Source organism: Theropithecus gelada, chromosome 13 (genome assembly GCF_003255815.1).
Source record: "Theropithecus gelada isolate Dixy chromosome 13, Tgel_1.0, whole genome shotgun sequence".
Lineage (NCBI taxonomy): Eukaryota > Metazoa > Chordata > Mammalia > Primates > Cercopithecidae > Theropithecus > Theropithecus gelada.
The window spans coordinates 57076188-57098412 of record NC_037681.1 but is presented as its reverse complement, the minus strand read 5'-3'; the positions used below and the strand labels follow the sequence as shown (position 1 = coordinate 57098412).

At 42.0% G+C, this 22225-nt stretch overlaps 1 protein-coding gene across 5 annotated transcripts in view; it reads right to left on the bottom strand.

Moving 5' to 3' along the window:
- The window catches only part of VIT (vitrin), a 126349-nt gene extending 107449 nt beyond the window's left edge, over positions 1–18900 (bottom strand). For all 5 annotated transcript variants that reach the window (XM_025355062.1, XM_025355063.1, XM_025355065.1 and 2 more), the window contains exon 1: positions 18620–18900. The gene's annotated coding sequence lies outside the window, so the exon portion shown is untranslated. The remainder of the gene's footprint in view (positions 1–18619) is intronic.
- Between the last annotated feature and the right edge of the window lie 3325 nt (positions 18901–22225).

Below are 22225 nucleotides of genomic sequence, written 5' to 3'. Positions count from 1 at the left end.
TAAAGTGCAGGTTCTAATCCAGTAGGTACGGGTGGTGCTAGAGATTCCCCAAGGGCCAGAAAGTTTAGAAGGACAGAAATTACGGCAGCTATGGGAATAAGAGAAAGCCTCATAGAGATGGTGGCAACTGGGTCAACTTTGAAGAATGAACAGGCTTTGAACATGCAGAAACGAGAGAAGTGGCTCCAAGTGGGGGAACAGTGCCAACAGAGACCCAGACGTTGGAGAGTGCAACAGATATGAAAATGCTGGTGATCTATAAGGGAGTTTCTCATCTTTCTCTTAAGGCTATGAGGAAACTGTCAAAGGTTTACTCGTACTACTATTAATTGAGTATATTCTGTGCATTCTGTATTGTGTTGAATCCACACAATAAGTCACCATGATAGGTCTTATGATCCTCATTGAACAGATGAGGAAACTAAGGCTTAGAGAAGTTAAATGTCATAACCGTGGTCCAAGGTGGTGAAAGGATTAGAATGGAGGTGAAAGTGGGTGGGAGGAATCTGCCCTGGGCACAGGCAATAAGGGAGAAATTTGTAGAGAATGAAAAGACTTAAAGTTGGTCTGCTTTTTATTATCCTTATGAGCTAGCAATTTTAAACAATGTTGATGGTAGTGAAACACTCCTCCCCTCTGGGCAGATGGCTTCCACTATATCCCCCCTCCCTCTAGTGCCACAGTTGTGTGGCCCAAAGCTGGCATTCATAACTCTACCCTCTGCTGTGTTCAGTGGTGTACTAGTCAAAAAAAAAAAAAAATAGAGATAAAAGCCCTGATTTGCAGAGCTTGTCAGTTTCTGTGGTAGCAAATCCTCCTACCATGGCTGATTTGGAAGCTACCAAAGTGACATCACTGAATGGAGATCTAGAAAGAGATAAGCACAATCTAGTACTAGCTAGGCCCAATCTAAGCTTATAAACAATATTTGATACACTGCTATGCATATTTATTAATAAAAAGCAATTATTAGATTATGGGTTGAGATACTATACAAGAACTCGATGCAATTAACTTAAAGTTGTTGAGTATACGAAAGCTTTATTACAAGCAATTAAATTAAGCAGCAAGAGTAACCCCAAACAGAACTGATCACTTTATTAATTTGCAACAACGATTGCAATGTGTTAAATTTCCCAATTAAGGTAGTTGGCCACTGGTTACGTCTTTAGCTTCAAAATAAAAACAAAATCATATGTACAATCTGTTTGGCAACTTGAGGTTTAAGTAGCCAGATTATATTTTGGAAATAGTGTGATAACAGGTAATTTTTTTGTTTTTTATTAATTTGAGAAACTCCAGAATGATTTATGTATCTTCAAGCCTGAGTGTTTAACTTTCCTATTGGATAAATGCAGTACACCAGGTTGCCCTACTGGACCCACCTATACAGCCCCATTAATTGACTGTTACCACTCAACATTGCAGATTTCATCCGAGTTATCCTTGACTTCTCTTTCTCTTTCTCTTACACCCCACATGCTCTCCACCCGCCAGTCCTGTTGGCGCTACATTCAAAGTCTATCCAGAAACTGAAAATTTCTCAGCATCTCACCATTACCAACGCCATCTGTGGCAGCCTCTGCCCTGTCCCGCCTAGATTATTGCAATTAGCCTCATAACTAGGTGGTTCCCTTCTTCCTTTGTCCTCTGCAGTTCACAGAGCAGCCAGCACGATCCTATTCAAAGTAAGTCAGTCCATGGCATTTCTCGGCTTACACTCTACAGTGGCTCCCCGTCTTACTCAGAAGAAAAGCCTAAGTCTTTACAAGTGGCTCAGGACCCTACTTGATTTGGCCTCCGTCCACCCTTCTGTTCTCATTTCACACTATTCTCCTGCTCAATTAGTAATCTTCAGCCACACCGGCCTCTTGGCTGTTTCTGGAACACCTCTTACCTCAGGGTCTCTGCACTTGTTGTACCACCTTTTCCTCTGGCTGGATGCCATTTGCCCGGATAAGCACATGACTTGCTCCCTTATTTCTTTCAAATCTTTGCTTAAATGTTACCTGTCATGAGACATTCCCTGGTTATCCAATTTAAAATCACAATTCCCCTCCCACCTCTCCCACCACCAACCGATATACCCAATCCGTTTCCTACTATCTTTTTCTCCATTGACTTATCACTTCTGACATACTTTATACTCTACTTATTTTATTTTTTATGGAGTTCCCCACTATAATGCAAGCTCCACAAGGGCAGGGACTTTTATTTGACTTTTTGAGTGCTCAGTAAATATGTGTTGAATCAATGTGAGTAATGAGGGCTCCCCCTTTTCCCTAGAAAATTTAAAGAGGAAACAAAACAAAGGGAAGACAATCTTATGAATACATTAGAAACAACTGTATTATACACGATATGTTATTTATTTATTTATATATTTATTTATTGAGATGGAGTCTCGCTCTGTAGCCCAGGCTGGAGTGCAGTGGTGCATTTTCAGCTCACTGCAACCTGCACCTTCTGGGTTCAAGCAATTATCTGCCTCAGCCTCCCAAGTAGCTGGGATTACAGGTGCCTGCCACTACACCTGGCTAATTTTTGTATTTTTAGTATAGATGGGGTTTCACCATGTTGGCCCGGCTGGTATTGAACTTCTGACTTTGTAATCCACCCTCCTCAGCCTCCCAAAGTGTTGGGATTACAGGTGAGAGCCACTGCCCCTGGGCAAATTATACACTTTAAATGGTATATTTTATGGTATGTGAATTATATCTCAATAAAAATTAACAAAACAGTATTGATATTGATATTACTGCTAATCAACAAACAAACCCAAAGGGAAGGCGGAGAGCAGAGAGAAGTACTCTCAGATCTGTCCTACAACTTTAGAGTCATGATGGACATGACCTTTAGAAGCTGGAATGAATGAATAAAAACCAACAGGATTCTGGGAGATGCTGTAATCCCCGAGGAGATCTCACCCAAGTATTGGCTTATCAATGATGGAAACTGACCAGAATCACTCTAGTGTCTTAGAATACTTGAAGCTTATTTCTCACCACTGCAATTTCTACACTTGCTTGGTCTGTTTACTCAAGCACTTAAAATGTAAATGTGCCTTTTGAAATGTGTGGAAAAAGAAAAAAATCAAACCCTCTCTCAGCCATTGCCAAGGCTGAGCATGAGGACTGCCACCAGCACCATTAAGCAGTTTCTGCAGGCGGTCCAATGTCACAGAGCTGTGGGGCACATGGTAACACTGGAGCCCTAATTCCTCACGTGCTCACCCAGGTTCTAACAAAAACTGGACAATAGGGGCTTCCAAAAGAATGTGTTACTGATTCACAAATTTATGGATGTGCCATGAGATATAACATAAAGAATCCCAAATATGTAGTTCTGGTGAGGCAAATGACGCCTGATTGTGAAAGAAGAGTATACATTAGTGTAAGTGGATTAGCACAACAAAGTTCATTAGATCTCTCTTTCTGCCCAGAGTCAGAAGAGAGCAAGTTGGTAATAAATAATAATATTGCTTTATATTTATATAGTTTTTCACAGTGTTTTAAATAAAGTGACTTTGTGTACATTTCTAGAGTTGCCTATTTTGTTCACTGTTCAGTTTCTAGAGCCTGGAATAGTGTTTGGTAGTGGGTACAAACAATACACGTTTGTTGAGAAAATGCGTGAATACAAACTTGTTCTTCACAGTAAACTTGTGCAGGATGTGGAGTATGCACGATTCCCATTTTAAAGGTAAGGAAACTGAGGCCTGCAGTGGGTAAGTGACTTATTCAAGGTCACATACACAAAATCAAGCCTGGGTTTCATGGCTCCTGATCCTGCACCCTTCTTTCTACCCCTTGTGTATAAGACAATCTGCAGGTTGCATCTTGTTAAGACTGAAAAAGCAAAATGGACTTTTCTTAAATCTCTGTGTCAAAATGCTTGAGATTTACAGATAAGGGGCAAATTGTTCATCAGTTAAAGATGTATGAGAAGAATACACTTTGTCAAATGTGGAGGAAGTGTAAAAAGGCAAAGAAAGCAAAAAGGAATTTAAGCAGGGAAAATAAAGACCACAGCGAGAAGAAGACACTTGATAATGTTCACCACTGGTGACCAGGAAGTGTGAAAAATTAAAGCAAGTCCATTGGGAATTGAATGTGGCAATGTATGCAAAAGTAACTTGGAGAAAGAGTGACTAAAATTGAAAAAACTCCTATTATCAAGTGTTGGTGAGGAGTGGAGGACTGAAATAATTGCTAACAGGAATGTAAAATAGTACAACTACTTTGGAAAACAGTTTGGTGGTATCTCGAAAAGTTAAAAAGCTGAGTATATTCCCACCATATGTTGCAGCCATTTCACTCCTTGGCATTTTCTGAAGAGGAATGAAAGTATAGGTCCATACAATGACTTCTGCATATATATTTTTAACAACTTTATTTCTCATAGCTCCAAATTGGGAAAGATGCAAAATCTATCAACAGATAAATGGATAAACACATTGTGGTTTATCCATACAATGGAATACTACTCAGCAATAAAAAGGAATGAACTATTGATTCATAAAACAACAGGAATGAATCTCAAAATAATTACGTTAAGTGAAAGCAGTCAGACAGAAAAGAGTACATTCTGTCCAATTTTACATTCATATCATTACATTGCATCTGGAAACTGTACTCTATAGTAACAAAGGGCACATCAGTGGTATCCAGGAGCCTGGGGAGTGGGAGTGGAGAGTCCTGGAGACATAAGAGCAGAAGTAAGACAGCAAAGGAACACATGAAAAATTTGGGGATGGATATGTTCATTATCTTGATGTGGTGATGGTTTCACAGTATTCATATGCCAAAACTTATCAGATTCTATACTTTAAATATATATATTCTTCATGCCTAGAGAGTGGGAGGAGTATTCACTAGAACCCAATAACAGTGGTTGTGTCAAGGAAAGAGAACTGGATAAGTGGTGACCAGAGATGGGAAGGTGTCTTACCATTTTGTTCTATTTAAATCTTTACCCTGTGCATATATGTTAATAAATCCAATATTAGTAAAATATAAAAATGAAATAATGAAAAAACTCTTGAAATTGAAAGGGACACTTAAGAGGTATTGTTGTTATCATTATCACTTCCACCACCAAATTTAGCAGTGCTTCAATTAACATAAACCAGATAGAGTCCGAAGAGCTTCATTATATGGGATCTGTTAGGAAGACTTAACATATACAGACAATGTTGATCTCAGATGGGAAGCTGCAGCAATCTCCTAACTCACTCTTGCTTCTTGCTCCAGGTCAATCTTTCTTTCAGTTGGAAAGGATCAGCTTCCTAAAGCACAGGTCTGATTGTGCATTCACCTGTTCAGAATTCTTCTTCATAGTCCACTCATTCTCTACAGAACAAAGCTCAAATTCCTTAGTGAGGCATTACAAACTCTTCATGAAATGGCCTGCCTTCCCTTTCAACACCATCTCACTGCAATTCTCCTGAGTAATCCTCTCCTTTGACCCCAGCACACCTGGGCTTTTGGTCTTTTCTCCACACTCTACATGTCAGTACCTTGGCTCACATTCACATTATTGTTCTATCTGGATTACTTTACCAACCCTCACCACAAACCCATCCATCTTTCAAGCTTCAGCTCCTGGGCCACCTCTTCTACATAAATTGTCCTGATTTCCTAAAACCAAAATTCATCTTCTTTTGTGCATCCATTAATCATTCAAAAATAAAAGCATATGTACTATGTGCCAGGCAGAGAGAACCAAGATGCAGGTCCTGGCATTAAGTTGCTTTGAGTCTTCCTGCAGGAGACCAGCATGCATGCATCATAACTAATATTTACTGAGCATATACTAAGTGTCAGTAATATATTAACTCATTTAATCTTCACAGCAACTCTATGAGGTAGAGACTATTTCTTGCCTTCATTTTAGAGGTAAGGAATTGGAAGCATGCAGAGGTTACAGACTTTCCAAGGCTAGAAAGAAGAGGAGCTGGATTCAAATCAGACGTTCCAAGTCCAGAAGCTCTGCATTTCTCCCCTTGCCATAGCTGTTTCATAGTACATGCACTTACTCCATCTTCATTCTAATTTAATTGACCTGAGTTTATATCGATATTGTTTTATTTATTTATTTATTTAGTTAGTTAGTTAGTTTTGAGACAGAGTTTCACTCTGTCACCCAGGCTGGAGTACTGTGGCGTGATCTGGGCTCACTGCAGCCTCCACCTCCTGGGTTCAAGCGATTCTCCTGCATCAACCTCCCAAGTAGCTGGGGTTACAGGTGTCCACCACCACACCTGGCTAATTTTTGTATTTTTAATAGAGATGAGGTTTCACCATGTTGGTCAGGCTGGACTCGAACTTCTGACTTCAGGTGATCTGCCCACCTCAGCCTCCCAAAGTGCTGGGATTACAGGCATGAGTCACTGTGCCTGGCCCGATATTGTTTTAAAGCTTTCCAAGTGACTCTACTGTGCAAACAGCATTGGGAACCTCTGCTACTGGGGATGCAGTGATGGCAAAAGGGTGCATGGGCACATAGGCCTGAAACGTGGGGATTGGGAGGGGCTTGAATTTATTTAATTGGCAGGTTGGAAAACAATGAATGAGTGAACAGGAAAGGACAGGACCTAGCGACAGTGGAGCTTCAGAACTAGGAGTTGCTCAGCAAGGCTGGGAGAGGAATCAGACTGTCAGAGAGGGATGAAGGGTCATGTCAGCCTTGAATGTCATGCCTAAAGAATGTGGAACTGATCCTTTAGGCAACAGGGAGACATGGAAGGCTTAAAAATTATTTTTGCATTCATCATTTTTAATAAGCCCCCTAGAGGCTTACTTGAGCCACTCGCTTGGAAAAAATTCTGCCCTAGTAGACATGTAGGATTTATGTAATGTTGGTGTTTGTCTGAACTACAATGCTACATGGGGGAGCACCCAACCATACTCTTTGTCCATGAGGCAGAAAGAGCCAGTATCCATCTGGAAACATTTACTAGTTACAAGAGGCTGTGCTGTGTTTCCAAAATGCCAAAAATCCCTTGAGGACAGACATCTCTGAATGGGGTGAGGCCACATCTGCAGCCCTGCTTTCTTCATCTCTGCCTGACCGTAAAGCCTCCTCCGCTTGTCAGTGGATGTGGGTTGATCTGGTGAGGACAGGAAAAGGAAGCTGGCACTAGATGGGGAGTGGGGAGGTCCTTTACAATGTGGTGGTGGCCTCTATCTGTACATAAACCTTCATACAGATGTATTCCTCTGGCCGAGGTCTGAAACACTGCATTTCCTGTTGCCACAACACCAGCGGCCACCTTGGAATCATCATTACAATCCCCCAGGATTCTGTGAGAGAGAAAGAGAGAGAGAGAGAGAGAGAGTGCCAGAGAGAGAGAGAGAGAGAGAGAGTGCCAGAGAGAGAGAGAGTGCCAGAGGGGACAGTAGTTTTTCTTTCTTTCTTGAGTTTTCTTCTCTTCCCAATTCTTCTTTACTTCCTTTTTTTTAATCCTAAAGAAATTCTGGCAGAAAATGTGAGCCAAATAGGTAAGGAAGGGGAAATTTTGTCTTTTCTCAATATGTTGGTTCCCAAGAATGCACAAGGCTATTGAAGATGTGCTCTGAGTCAGGCTACGTGGACTGGATGGACCCTGCTGGTGGCCTATGCAGAGCATCGTTTTCCCCTTCCTCCTTCCTAACAGAATCCCAATTTGGTAAAGGAAATCAGTGCAGGCCGGCCTCTGAGAGGAAGCTGGTCCCTCTGCAGCTCCCAGGTGGATCCCAATTTGGGGCCTAAGGCAAGGATGGTTAGACACACCCCCTTGCTGGCAACTGCTCCGGGCTTGGGCCCATCAGCACCAGGCCCTTGCCAGGTGATCATACTAGTTACTAGTCCAGGTGCCCTGTGTCCTGGGTTGTAACAGACAGAATGGAAGGACTTGAAGCCTATATTTTTTGGGGGGAGAGGGTGGCTGTCTTGTTGGAAATGAACCAGGGAGCAGGTTGTTGGGGGTCTGCTGGCTGCCATCTTGTGACCACAAGAAAAGTCCAGCAGAGGAAAATCCTAACTCAAGGCGAGGAGGGCAGCCAGGCAAATCACAGAGAGATGAGTCAGAACTATGATTTGTCTTGTGCCTGGGGGGCTGGGCCTGCCCCTGGACTGTCTGTTATGTGAGATAATACATTTCCCTTGCACTCGGCTGGCAGCTGAAAGATTATTCCTAACTGCTACCTAACTCGCAGTGGCCGTCCATACAGTAGTTTTAACTGCAGAAGGCTGTAATAACAGGAGTTTATACCAGTCTGCAGAGAGTTTTCTCACTAAACTGTTTTCTTATTTGAACCACCGAAGAGCTCCTTGAGGAGGCGAAATGGACATTAGAATTCCTGTAATTCAGAGCAGGGAAGTGACTTGGCCAAAGTCACACAGCCCAGATCTCCAACTTCATATTGCGCTGTTTCTATCCTGCCAACTCCTCACACGGTTGTCACTGTAAGTTTCAAATGATTCCGTGATTTGTTCTATAATACTCTAATAAAATAAAAATGCCACTATTCATTTGCATAGCACTTTTCACTTTTCAAAGCCTGGTTACATCTACAACTGAAGCAGCTCAATTATTATTGTCAGATGCAGAGATGACAGTCACTGAAATGTAAATGACTCAGCTGGTCAAAAGCTTGTGATCTAGCAAAAAAAGATAATTGAAGCCAATTGAGGTCTCCATTGGGATTTTGGGATCGGGATTCTGAAAGCTTCAGAAGCTGTGAGTGCCAAGCTGCAGGCCATGTGGGGCCCTGAATAAGATGTGTAAGAGGACGGCAGAGAGAGATGGAGAGAATAAGTATATGGCCCTGGGAGGAGCAGGCGGAGAAGATCCCTTCATTTCTCACCGCTTTCCAGGTCCCATTTCCAGTCTGAAGAAGGTCTAGCTCAGCTCTGTCTCCTGTGCATGATATTGATGTTTTTGGGCCTTTGACTTGAGCCAGTTTAAGTTGGCTTCTGTTTCCTGCAGCTTTGATTAAAACCCTTTTCATATTTATTGTTCTAGTTATGTCCTGTTCCCCGAAATGATTAGTAGTAAAATGAAAACACTCAAAATGAAAAGGACATACGTGCTTGTCTTTTGGTAACATCAAAGCAGAGGGTCCCTAGAGAGGCTATCCCCAACCCTGCAGCCAAGCTCTGGGAAGAAGTGTGGCAAGAAATCCTGTGAGCTGTCACAGCCACTGAGAAGGTCTGGGATGCTCAGGAAACAAAAAATGGAAGTGGGTGACCTTGAAAACATGCTGTCAGAATGTTGCTGTAGAGTTTCCTCATATATTTTTGACAGTAGTTCACAACCAGAGGTGATTTGGTCCCACAGGAGACATATAATAGTGTTTGGAGACTTTTTGGGTTGTCACAACTTTGACAAGAGAGGGGGATGCTGCTGGCACCTAGTGGGTGAAGGCCAGAGTAGAGATACTGCTGACCATCCTGCAATGCCCAGGACAGCCTCCACAACAAAGAAGTGCTCAGCCCCACAGGCCAATAGTGCCAGGGCCGAGAAACTGATTTATGAGAATGTTTATTTCTCGATGTATTCATGAGAATGTTATGCTTACTGACATTCCAATCTAGGAACTTCCCATAAATATTCTATGTACTTTTGTGATGACTAGAATGCATATCCCCTTCTCCAGGATCACCCTTCACCACCAACAGTCAGAGAAAATCCTACAGCAAACATGTTTCCTCACAGGCAGTTGGGTGGGGTTAAAGACCTCATCGATGTATACAACTGATGTATGCCTGTGCCGTTAGGTTCATTGATCCATGTGGCATGTTTCTACATGTCGGAAAACCAAAAAGGCAAAGCCATTTTTGGTCGTGTGTTTCAGACCGTTATTTTGTACTGCGTTAGGAACCTGGCATATGGTAATGCTTACCACATCCACAAAGGCTTTGACCAATGGTGATTTCTAGAGAGACTACAAACAGTAATTACATTTCTGAAGTGGTAGTTTAGATCTTATATTGCCAGTGGGAAAAAATACTAGTTTGCAGGCATGCCCCAAATGAGCTCTAAAGAAACCCGTCCAAGAGTTATTTATCCTGTGTAATGGAAAGGGGCACGAACATCAGTAAATCTAAAGGAAAGAGGCTAGGACCTCAAAAAGACGAGGTGGGCCGTGATTGCTCCTCTGAGTTACCCTGGAAACCATGAGTGGTTTAAAGATTCTGAGGAAGCTTTGGAAGATGAGTTTCTCTCATCACAAACTTCTTTGCCTAACGTGTTTGACACTGTGGATTAGCCTTGCCTCCTCCCGGTTCTTCCCTTTGGGCTTTGAGGTTTGTAGTTGCCAAGGGGCCGTCTACTGTGAATTTGGAGCTGGGTGTTTGGTTCTGCTCAACTATTATCCCTAGAGCCTGGACTAGCCTGAATACTCTGTGCTTTTTGGTCTGCCTTCAATTCTGAAGCACAGAAAAACATTCTCAGGTCTGGCAAAACTTTCCAGCTGAGATAGGAAGGAAGATGAGGGTGTGTCAGAGAATGGGCTCCTCTCAGATGACAGGGTTCTGAGAGGCAGATAAGGGGCTGCCTCTCAGAAGCACGTTCTTGAATCCCAGCAACCAGAGACCTGGGTGAAACGGAGGGTGTGGAGGACAGTGTCTGTGGCTCAGGAATTGAGGGCTGTGGAGAATTAAGCCTCGGGAATTTCCAAGGACCAGTAGAAACAGAGTCATTTAGAAGCAGGAGACCCAGCTCTCCAAAGGCAGCCACCAAATGTCCTACTTCAGAGGCCTTCCTGGGAACAACCCCAGCTCTGAAGGAGCCCTCAGACTCTCCTGCAGGGCCCCCTGACTATTTTGGCCTGGATATATATAGTGGCCTGTTAAATGAGATGGGATTGATCCTTTCAGTCTTCTTTCTGGGAAGTTTTAGAAGTGTAGAGTTCATGCCCATAGTAATAACTATCGTTTACTAAATGTTTCCTATATGCTGCATACGGTACACAGGTGATTTTACTTAATTGTCATGGTGATCCTATTGGGTAAGGACTATTGCGCCCATTCATCAGAGCAGGAAATTGAGGCTTAAAGAACTTTAATACACTGCTCAAGCTGGCCGGGAGTGGTGGCTCACGCCTGTAATCTGAATACTTTGGGAGGCCGAGGTGGGTGGATCACCTGAGGTCAGGAGTTCAAGACCAGGCTAGCCAACCTGGTGAAACCCCATCTCTACTAAAAATACAAAAATTAGCCAGGCATGGTGGCATGCACCTGTAATCCCAGTTACTCCAGAGGCTGAGGCAGGAGACTCAATCGAACCTGGGAGGCAGAAGTTGCAGTGAGCTGAGATCGTGCCACTGCACTCCAACCTGGCGACACAGCGAGACTCAAACAAACAAAAAACAAAAAACCAACCAAACAAAAAAAACTGCTGAAGCTTATAGAATAAATGTATAGCAGAACCAGAATTCTATCCCAAACCTCAAACACTTAACTCCATTTAACATCGAATTTCCCCACTGTACAAGATGGTTTTATCTTCCTTTTTACCTTGATGCCAATATCCCAGGCTTTTTGAGACACTTGACTGACAATTGTTAAAACACACACTGTAAAGTACCTACCTTGTATAATAAAGTGGTCTTAGTTACAAGGTTAAGCGATTTTTCAAGAGTCATATTTGAGCCTGAACTCACTCACAGCTCTGTCTCACACACAAATGTTATTTAGGGTAAAATGATGCACCAGGCATATTTTTAAGTGTAACCAGGCATAACACACCCATCTAAGTCAACATTTGAGTGTATCGTAATTGACTGTGTAATGGGATGTTAAAATAAGATGATCCTTTTGTCTTAGTTTCGGTTGAGGCCTCAAGACAATAGGAGCCAACCACTTCCATGTTCCAAAGTGGTCTCTTTAAAGCTCCTCTCACCAGTGCCTGAAGTGGGGCAGTGGGGAGTGGGGATGGGTAGGGGGGCCACCTGCTCCTCTTCTGCATTTGGGTAGGAGAAAGAGGAGGGAAAATGCCTACAACTTGTCTTTAAGAAATTTTTGCTTTCTGATCTCTGACTACCTCTCTCAGTTTCTACAACCTCTTGCCTGGAGAGGTCATCAGCCAGGGATCTTGGTTCTCAATCACCTCCTTTCAAAAGCCAGCTTGGATGCCCAGTAACCCATTTGAAGTGGCTGAGTAGTTGTGTCTCAGGGGCTGATGTCTGCCTCTGTGGACTTGGTGTCTGTCCCATGATTAAGTCCTCCATAGGAGAGGGGAAGAGCTTGTGGCGATTAGGATTCTCTGTGTGACAGAGTCAGCCTGGGGTTGTTTTTGCTCCGGCCTGAGTCGGGTGCATGGAGGGCTGAGGAGCCTATGCAGAAAGCAGCCAGACAGAGTTTACCAGTTGCCCAAGGGCTGAGGGAGGAACTGTAAATCCCCAGCCAGAACGGATTTATTTCACAACATCTATGGAACTACACGTGAGGAACCCCCAATGCAGTAGGGAAGGGAATCCTCACAGCACCCATAGACATGCCCTATGGGAACAAGCAGCAGCTGAAAACCCCGGGGAAGCTCAGGGAACCTGGATGCTGGCTCATAACAGTACCAACTAGTGAGGCCTGTCCCTGCCTCTCACCTTACCTCCCTGTGTCCACTTCAACTCTGGATATGAAGAGACTACCGTTAGTGGCCAAGGGGAAGAGAGGTAAAGGCGCAAGGCAGAGAAAGAAAATTCAACCATGCCCCCTGTCCACTGCAGAAAGCAAGCCTGGATGTGGAGGATAAGACTTTAAGCTTTGAATATCATTTTTACATTTTTAAGGATTATCTAGTATTACGTACATGTTAATGACTGAACTGAGATTGTTTGGGAGTGGAATATGAGCAAGGTCTTTAAAAAAAAAAAAAATCCTCTGAGTGTGGCCTGACAGATTTCATCCAGAGCAGAGGCAAGAACTGCCCCCCAGACAGTGGGTGAGTGAGTGGTAGGCGGTGTCTGGGGGAAATTGAGGCATGCGAGGATGGCGCCCTCTGTGTCTGCTTGTCCAAAGCACACCCTTGGGCTCCCCTTTCCTGCTCCTTCAGCTTGCTGCAGACACACTGGCCTCCCAAGCACGATTCCACTCAGGGCTGTTCATTTGCTTTTCCCTCTGCCTGGAATGCTCTTCCTTCAGGGACCCGCACAGGTTACCTCCTGACTTCCTTCATCTCTCTGTTTAACATTCACCAAATCATGCAATGCAAATCATCACATGCACTGCTCTCTGCATCTTACTTTGCTACTTACGTTTTTCACAGCCCATTATCATCATCAGGCATCTTACTGTATTTGTTTATGGTGTGCCCCCAGATTAGGTAAATGGACGTAATTTTGTTCACTCTTCTTCCCAAGCACATGGGATTGGGAATAGCACATGGAGGTGGCCCAATAAATATTTGCTCCTGCTGTTGTTGAATGTTATCTCTCTTCCCCCAAATTCTTTTTGCCTTTTGGAGTGCAGATTTACTCACTATGTTGTATAAACACGGCCAGTCTGGGCAAGTTAACTTGCACCTTTATGTCCAAAGCATGTTTTCTGTCTGGAACACAAAGAAGCCCGGTGGAGGGAATTCACATAGCATTAAGATGCCAGTGACCTGATCCCTTGGAAACTATATGTAAGTTTCCCCCGAGGGCATAGGTATATATTTTTTTCTTTTTGAATAAGAGAAGAAAGAATGCGGTAACAGAATACCTTCTCACTATAGCCTGAAGGGTGATTTTTATGAATTTTATCACACGTCCACACAGAAGTGTAGCCTTTCTCAAACTGAAGGAAAGAATTTGAGAAATGCTTACTAGAGTCTTGTCAATGTGGAGACCCTTATCAGGGAAAGTGATTTGCTGAAGTAGTTTGAGTCACAAGGAAGCGTGATTCTTTCTGCGACAAGCTGCTGAGTTAACCTTCCAGTGAAGATAAAGGAAAGGTTTTGGAGACTGGCTACACAGAGGGCTTCAAGATGGAGTTTCCTCAGCCTTTCCTCCTCTCGTACCGCCTAACTCCCCTGAGTCAGCTTTTCCCCATCCACCCAAAAAGGAGATTATCCACCAATGACAGAAATAAAAGCCTTCTTCTCCTGACAAACCTTTCCCTGCGAGTTCCTTGTCTCCACGCCTCTCCATTATTATTACTAAGGTGTCTCTACCTGCAAGCAGGAACATTTTTTTTTTCTTAAAGAAATTTCACTTGGCTTGAGAACTATGTTTTCAGGGATGGCGAAGACTAATTTGGTGCTGTCACAGAAAAACCAGGAACAGGTGTAATTGTTGCCTGGCAGGTTAAAAGTCTGACTTTGGAAGTAGACCTCTTGGATTTGAAACTGAGCTCCCTCCCTTACTAGCTGTGTGGCTTCGGACAACTTACTCAAATTATCAGTGCCTTCGTTTTTTTCATCTGTATAATGGCGATGGTAAGAGCCCCTCATATGTTTGCTGTTAGGGTTAAATGACTTAATATGACCGGGCGTGATGGCTCATGCTTGTAATCCCGGCACTTTGGGAGGCCGAGGTGGGCGGATCACGAGGTCAGGAGATCGAGACCATCCTGGCTAACACGGTGAAACCCCATCTCTTCTAAAAATACAAAAAACTAGCCGGTCGAGGTGGCAGGTGCCTGTAGTCCCAGCTACTCGGGAGGCTGAGGCAGGACAATGGCGTGAACCCGGGAGGCAGAGCTTGCAGTGAGCGGAGATCGCGCCACAGCACTCCAGCCCAGGCGACAGAGCGAGACTCCGCCTCAAAAAAAAAAAAAAAAAAAAAGAAAGAGACTTAATATATGAAAAGGGCTTGAACAGTGGGTGGCACATAAGAATAGCTCTGTAAGTGTTAGCAGTTATTATTATTATTTAATTGAGATAGGGTCTTGCTCTGTTGCCCAGGCTGGAGTGCATGATCATAGCTCATTGCAATCTCGAATGCCTGGGCTCAAGTTATCTTCCTGCCTCAGCCTCTTTACTAGTTGGGACTACAGGCAGCACAGCCATGCCTGGCTAACTTTTTAATTTTTTAGTAGGGGCAAGGTCTCACTATGTTGCCTGGGCTGGTCTCAATCTCCTGGCCTCAAGTGATTCTCCTGCCTCAGCCACCCAAAGTGTTGGGTTCACAGGTATGAGCCACCATACCTGGCCTATTATTATTGTTGTTGGGGTGCTGGTTAATCATTATAACATCACCACCACCACCACCACCACCACCGTCATCATGACCACCACCATCTTGCAAAATGCTATGTGTGTTTGAGGGCGGGGAATTTCACTGTCTTCTGCAAACCACAGGGAGATACATTTTAAGACAGTGAGAGGGAAACCTTTTGAGATTTCTCAGATTACAACCATCACAGAAGTTGCCTCTTTCATTTATTATTTATTGATTGACTAGCTCAGATCCCCTGGATAAAGAGATGGCAACTAGTTTCTAATGATTATATTAATATCACATAATTCCGTGAATCTATTTGCTAAACGTATCCAATGAGTTAATGTGTAAAACTTTGAAGATTATTACAAATGATTTGTCTCACAGCTGATCTGATTTCTTTATTATAGTCACATATAATTTAAAAAATTTACTAACATTTGGGTGCTGACAGGGTGCCAGGCGCTGATCAAACCTCTTTGCCATAGCTCTGCAGAGTACGCAGTAATAATAGACCCCTTTTATAGATGAGAAAACTGAGGCCAAGAGACTTTAAGTAACTTGCCAACATTAACACATTTAAAAAGTAGCACAGCTTCCTGCCTAACACCCACAGGACCCATAGCACAGGAAGGGCCATTTTTGCCTTGACCTCACATGTAAGGCATTAAATTAAGGCATTTGACATTCTTTCCACATGGGGTTATACTGACAGTCCCAGAAATACAGCAGAAAATGGAAAAAAGTCTTTCACACAACTTGGACCCACAGTCTCCAGTACGCTATGTATATGTGTGTGCATATATATACACATATATATAATCTCCTCTAATTGTCTTGTGAAGAATATGGAGACTTGTATAGGTATATATATGTATATGTATATATACATAATCTCTAATTGTCTTGTGAAGAATATAATTATGGTAAATTTCATTTTTGTATACATGAAAGTCTCTGGTTAGGTAAACATGCATATTTAAAATATACCATAAGTTTCATAGCCCTGTTTCGATACTTCTTCATTTAGCAAGTACACAGAGTCTCAACAATGAAATTTTCCTGGCCACGTTTTGACATTGGAGAGGTCCCAGTGCATAGAACCAGAGGATTGAGAGGGAAACTTAGAGATTATCTTGTCTAACTTCTTCATTTCGTATGTGATGAAATAGAGATGGAGACGTTGAGTAAGCTCTCCAAGGCACCACAGCTAAATGCCCTTCTACTGACAGACAGACCCATGTGTTCTGTCTTGTCCCTACTGCTGCTGACATTTGGCTCACACCTCCAAGTGTGAGCAAGGAGAGGGGAAGCTGCACATGTGGGCACAGCTTCATGGGAACATGTTGGGGACCAGGAAGTTTTTATTACATAAATGCTTTCTAAAGTAATCTTTTTTTTTTTTTAATATGTGAGGAATAAAAGATTACATTTTCTTTCTCTCTCTCTCTCTCTTTCTTTCTTTCTTAAACTGAGTCTCACTTTGTTGCCTAGGCTGGAGTGTAGTGGCATGATCTTGGCTCACTGCAACCTCCGCCTCCCGGGCTCAAGTGATTCTCCCACCTCAGCCTCCCGAGTAGCTGGGATTACAGGCATGCACCACCACGCCTGGCTAATTTTTGTATTTTTAGTAGAGATGGGGTTTCACCATGTTGGCCAGGCTGGTCTCGAACTCCTGACCTCAGGTGATCCACCCACTTCGGCCTTCCAAAGTGCTGGAATTGCAGGGGTGAGCCACTGTGCCAGGCCAAGATTACATTGTTATAGAAGTTTTGACATTTCAAAACTCCTTGGGAGCTGAGAATCACTATTGACCCTTGTGGCTGCCCTGGGAGGGAGGGTGTACAGGCATTGCTATTTCTGTTTTTCAAAGAGGGAAACAAAAGTCAAGAACTGTTATATACCTTTTCCAAGGTAATAGTTAGGTAGTGGCAGAGCTGTTACTATAATTTAGGACTCCTGGCTTGGCGCGTGCATTGAATCATACTGCTTTCCTGTTTTCAATGTGTCTTATAGGAATCACAGCTGAGAACAGCACAAGCATTTTTGTTCTCATGATGCTATTCATAAACCATTCTCAAACCTCATGTATTTTCTCTGAAAGAAACTATTCTTCATGTGATCAGTAACTTGGTGGAAAAGACACATCTTCTTAACAATATTCATGAAGTAAACACTTTGAGGACAGATATTAAGCATTTCCAATCTTCCTAAGGAATTTTTTTTTTTTTTTTTTTTTTTAGTGGTGAACCGTAAGATATATTTAAATGAAGCTTAGTCTGGGAAACCAGCATATTGCAATAAAAAATGCAAGTCCTTGCAATCTTGTAATTATTTATCTGGAGCTTTATGTAGAAAAGAGGGTATTTTAATTCAATAAATAAAAGATGGCACTTCCAGCTTGCCTACCAGCACTAGCTACCACTTCAGCTAACACACACAGAAAGAAAATACACAAACAAACAGTGTTTGATCCTGCTTTGCTGCAGGGTGTTTTCATCTTTCAAGAGACCAAGGGAAAAACAACCTCAGAACTTTACCACCAAAACTTCCAAATTTATTGCAGCACAACATAATGGCAAAATACTATTTTCTTAGCACACGCAATTTTGAGCAACCACCATGGCCAAGAATGCTTGGTTTTATTTTTACAATAAGTCCAAAGAAAAATTTTAACTCCACTCTTGATTTAGGAATGGCAAAGATGCTGTGGGTTGTTCGGAGCAAAGTATCATGTCTGATTATTTAGTCTTATCCTCTCTCTTTAACCTGTGCTTGAGGCGTTTATTTCATGTTTATACTAGTTGGACACAAATCATACTTAAAAGAGATTTCATATCCTGTCTTCCTGTGAAAAGCTGAGCTACAATGGCAGACTTAACAATGCCAGCCCCTTCTTGGGCTTATCAGTAACAGAAGCATTCAGCCTAAGAAAACACTTTAAGTGTAAACAAGACTCAGAATTGCACATCTAGCTACATTCCACTGAAATCTGCCTGAATAGAGAGAAGTAGAGATCCACGCGAAATAGTTTCTCTTTTAAGTTAACACCAGTGTGTCCATTTCTCATGCTGCTATTCACACATCTTTATAAGAAATTTGCTATATTGCTATTACATTCCATAAATTCCAAGCAAAGTTTTTAAAAAAGCAAGATAATAGAGACTTAAATTACTTTAAAATTATACACAAATGTTATACTTTTCAACTTATTTGTAACCATAATTAAATTGGTTTAAAGAAACAGTAAAAATCTTGTTATAATGTTAATATCAATGCAGTTTATTTAGTGGATAAATATATATGTATATTACTAGTTGTTTACAAGGATGCCAAGTACCACCCACTCTCATCTCAACTCTCTTGAAACTGAAATTTGTACAGGCTGCTTACTTGGTCAAGGTTTGTATTGTAGTTTCTTAAAGACAAACACATTTCAATAATAATGAATGGAAAGTAACTGTACACACAGCTTAGAAATTCATCAGACATACCTTGTTTGAAGAAAGCAATTTTTTTTTCAAAAATTTTTCACCACACAGAATGAATATTCTTTTTCCCTTAGGCTTTTCTGCATCACAAATCCCATCCAAATTATTCTAAGGAAGAAACAGGGAGAGGTCCAAAAACCTTTTCTCTTCTCAGAGGAGCTAATCAAACAGTCCCATCAACCTCTCAGTACTTTGAAAAACACATTTCACACCCCCCGACACACACATACACACACACACATGCTCACACATACTGCTTCTCACACTGGTTTTAGTGCTGAATTAGGCGGTCCTCTTTCAAATTTCCACTCCCACTGCCTTTTTTTTTTTTTGGTAAGGATTTCTAAATATTCTTTTGTAGCCCAAAGCACAGATTTTCAGTAAGCAAATTCTACAATTTGACATTCTAAAAAGTAGAGGAGGACCACTTAGATAAAAATGGAAAGTAAAAGATATGTTTCAAAAATCACTTCAGCAGGCGCAATTAAATTTTTTCTTTCTTTTTCAAAAGCTAGTGAACAGCTGAACTGAACTGCACAAAGAAGGAAAACCGTGCAAACACTCCCAAACTTATTCTACTAGACTCCCACTTTTGAGCTGAAAATACTTACTTTTTCCTACATATTAATGCTATTTTTTTGTTTTGTTTTCTCCTTCAGTCCTTTCTGCGTTTGGCAAGTTTTATGAAATGACTCAATTATATGCCGGTAGTTACAGGACACAAGATAATCATAGTGGAAAGCAAAACTTGACTCATGTTTCAAAAAAGTACTGATGAATAATCTCACATGAAATCTGCCAGTTTTAGTTATTTATATATTAGTGTCATCAGCGAAATCTAAGAGATTCAGATTCAACATGTGTATTAACGTATCACAGCATGAAAAAAAAAATCAGACCCAAAAAAAGTACATCTGGCAGATCTTGAGATTCCAAAGTCCATCAGCGTGGCAGAGCATCTTTTTTCAAGCACGGGAGAAGGTAGCAAAGAGCCATTCCTCCTCCTGCTGGGGAGTGTGCACTCACGCAGCTAGGGAGGAGAACCTTCTCCCATTCGAGAAGCCTCCTGTCCTTATCTGTTGGCCCTGGAACTGCTCCTTTTTTAAGATCATTGTTTGACAGACCTTGCGCTCCAATGCCAAGTTATACATGGGTTGGTTGCTGGCACGTCTTCACTGGCTATATAAAATGTGGCCAAGAAGATAGGCTCTCACAGTAAGAAGTCTGTGTGGATTAGGAGTAACTTTGGCCCAGCTCTCTGGTCTAAAGCTCCCAAATGTGACTATGTGAATCTGGGTGGGATTCATCTGCTCAATGCCATTGTGCAGAGATGCACCCTAATGCATAAGCTTTTTAATGCTATAAAATATGGTAGCTGAAATTAAATGCCACTTTTTCAGAAGTGAATTAATGAAGAGCCTGATGAAATTCAAAGCTTTTTGATGTATAAAACTTGATAAATGGAATGATTCCATCAATAGGCAAAGTGTAACGAGCTATCTAGATGGATACTATGTAATTTCTGCATAGGTCTCTGTTTAGTAAATACATCACTGTATACTGATCAGGAATCTTGCTCCAGTAAAGGAACATGGAGACTAAAACAAAAAAGGTAATGATTTGAATGTTATTTAATCATTTTTACCCTTACTTCTTTTGGTTCTGCAATGAAATTATTTCTCAATTCTCTTTATTCCTCCACTAAATTCTGAGCCCAGGTTCTTTGGTGGTAAGGATGATAATGCTGTAACACTGAGGACCCCCTGTCCCACCATTTGAATTAGGGCAGGTTCAGATGAAATGGCAGCCTAAGCATAATTAATAATCACATTATTACTAATACTACTAATAATAATGCTGCCGGACTCGGTGGCTCAAGCTTGTAATCCCAGCACTTTGGGAGGCTGAGGCAGGCTGATCACCTAAGGTCAGGAGTTCAAGACCAGCCTGGCCAACATAGTGAAACTCCGTCTCTACTACAAATACAAAAAGTAGCCAGGCATGTGATGGTGGGTGCCTGTAATCCCAGCTACTCGGGAGGCTGAGACAGGAGAATCGCTTGAACCTGGGAGGTGGAGGTTGCAGTGAGCCGAGATCGCGCCACTGCACTCCAGCCTGGTTGACAGAGCAGGACTTGATCTCAAAGAAAATAATAATAAATAATAATAGTAATAATGCTAGTTGCTGTTTATCAAATACTTACTTTTACTAAGGGTAGCAACCCTGTACATATATCATTATACTTAACATTTAGAAGAATGTAGAAGGATTAGTAGTATAATCTCCATTCAATAGATAAGAGAACTGAGGCCCAAAGAGATTAAGCAACTTTCCCAGGGTCATGCAGCCAGTAAGGCAAGATATGGGATTCAAATCCAAGGCTTCTTGACTCCAAAGCAATGGTGCTATATTATGACTTAGAGCTTCTTTTCTTTTACTATAATAGTTTAATTTGTTTGCTTATGATAAATAAGGCAAAATCAAATATAAATGTATTGAAAAGCATATGAAGAGATGCTCACTTGCAGTAATGAAGGATTTTGGAAATAGTAGTGGTGGTTGCACAATATTATCAATGTAATTACTGCTACCGAATTCTACTTAAAAATGGAAAAAATGGCAAATTTTATTACATTTTTTACCACAGTTAAAAACAGTAAAAAAGGAGCCATTCCCTTTTAAAAAACAATGAAATATTTTGTTTTCGTCATCTTGGCAAAAATTAGAAATCTGAACAAAGAGCATGGCAGACATGTCATGGCCATGATGAGCTGCTACTGGTGATGACAAATGTGGCTATTCTAGAGAAAAATCCAGAAGTACTTGGTTGAATTACCTGTGTACCCCAGGATCCATCCACCTCTTTCTGGGGGGTATATTCATCAGTGAGCTTCTCACACAGGGCCACCAGAAGTCCATTGCCAGATAAATCATGAGTTAAGTATGGGAGAAGCACACCACGAAGTACTGTGCGGAAGCTGAAAGCAAAGGCCTAGAGCCCTCGTACGTGCTGTCCCCGACGTCTTCTTTTGGATATCTGCATGGCTCCCATGCTCACTTTCTTAAAATCTAGGCTCAAATGTTACCTCTTGAGTGAGCCCTTTCCTGGCTGTCCTGTTTTAAAACGGCACCTCCATCCCAAGCCTTTCCTTTTCCTCTTCCCTGTTTTATTCTTCTCTCTAGTACTTACTGTCCTTTAATAACATTTACTACTTGATATTTATTTATTTATTTATTTATTTATTTATTTATTTATTTATTTATTTTTGAGGCGGAGTCTCGCTCTGTCGCCCAGGCTGGAGTGCAGCAGCGCGATCTCGGCTCACTGCAAGCTCCGCCCCTCCGGGTTACCGCCATTCTCCTGCCTCAGCCTCCGAGTAGCTGGGACTACAGGCGTCCACCACCACGCCCGGCTATTTTTTTATATTTTTAGTAGAGACGGGGTTTCACCGTGTTAGCCAGGATGGTCTCCATCTCCTGACCTCGTGATCCACCCGCCTCGGCCTCCCAAAGCGAGCCACCGTGCCTGGCCCTACTACTGGATTTTTAAATCGAGCATCCCCGTTTAGAAAATAGGATCCAGGAAGGCAGGAGTTTTTATCCGCTTTG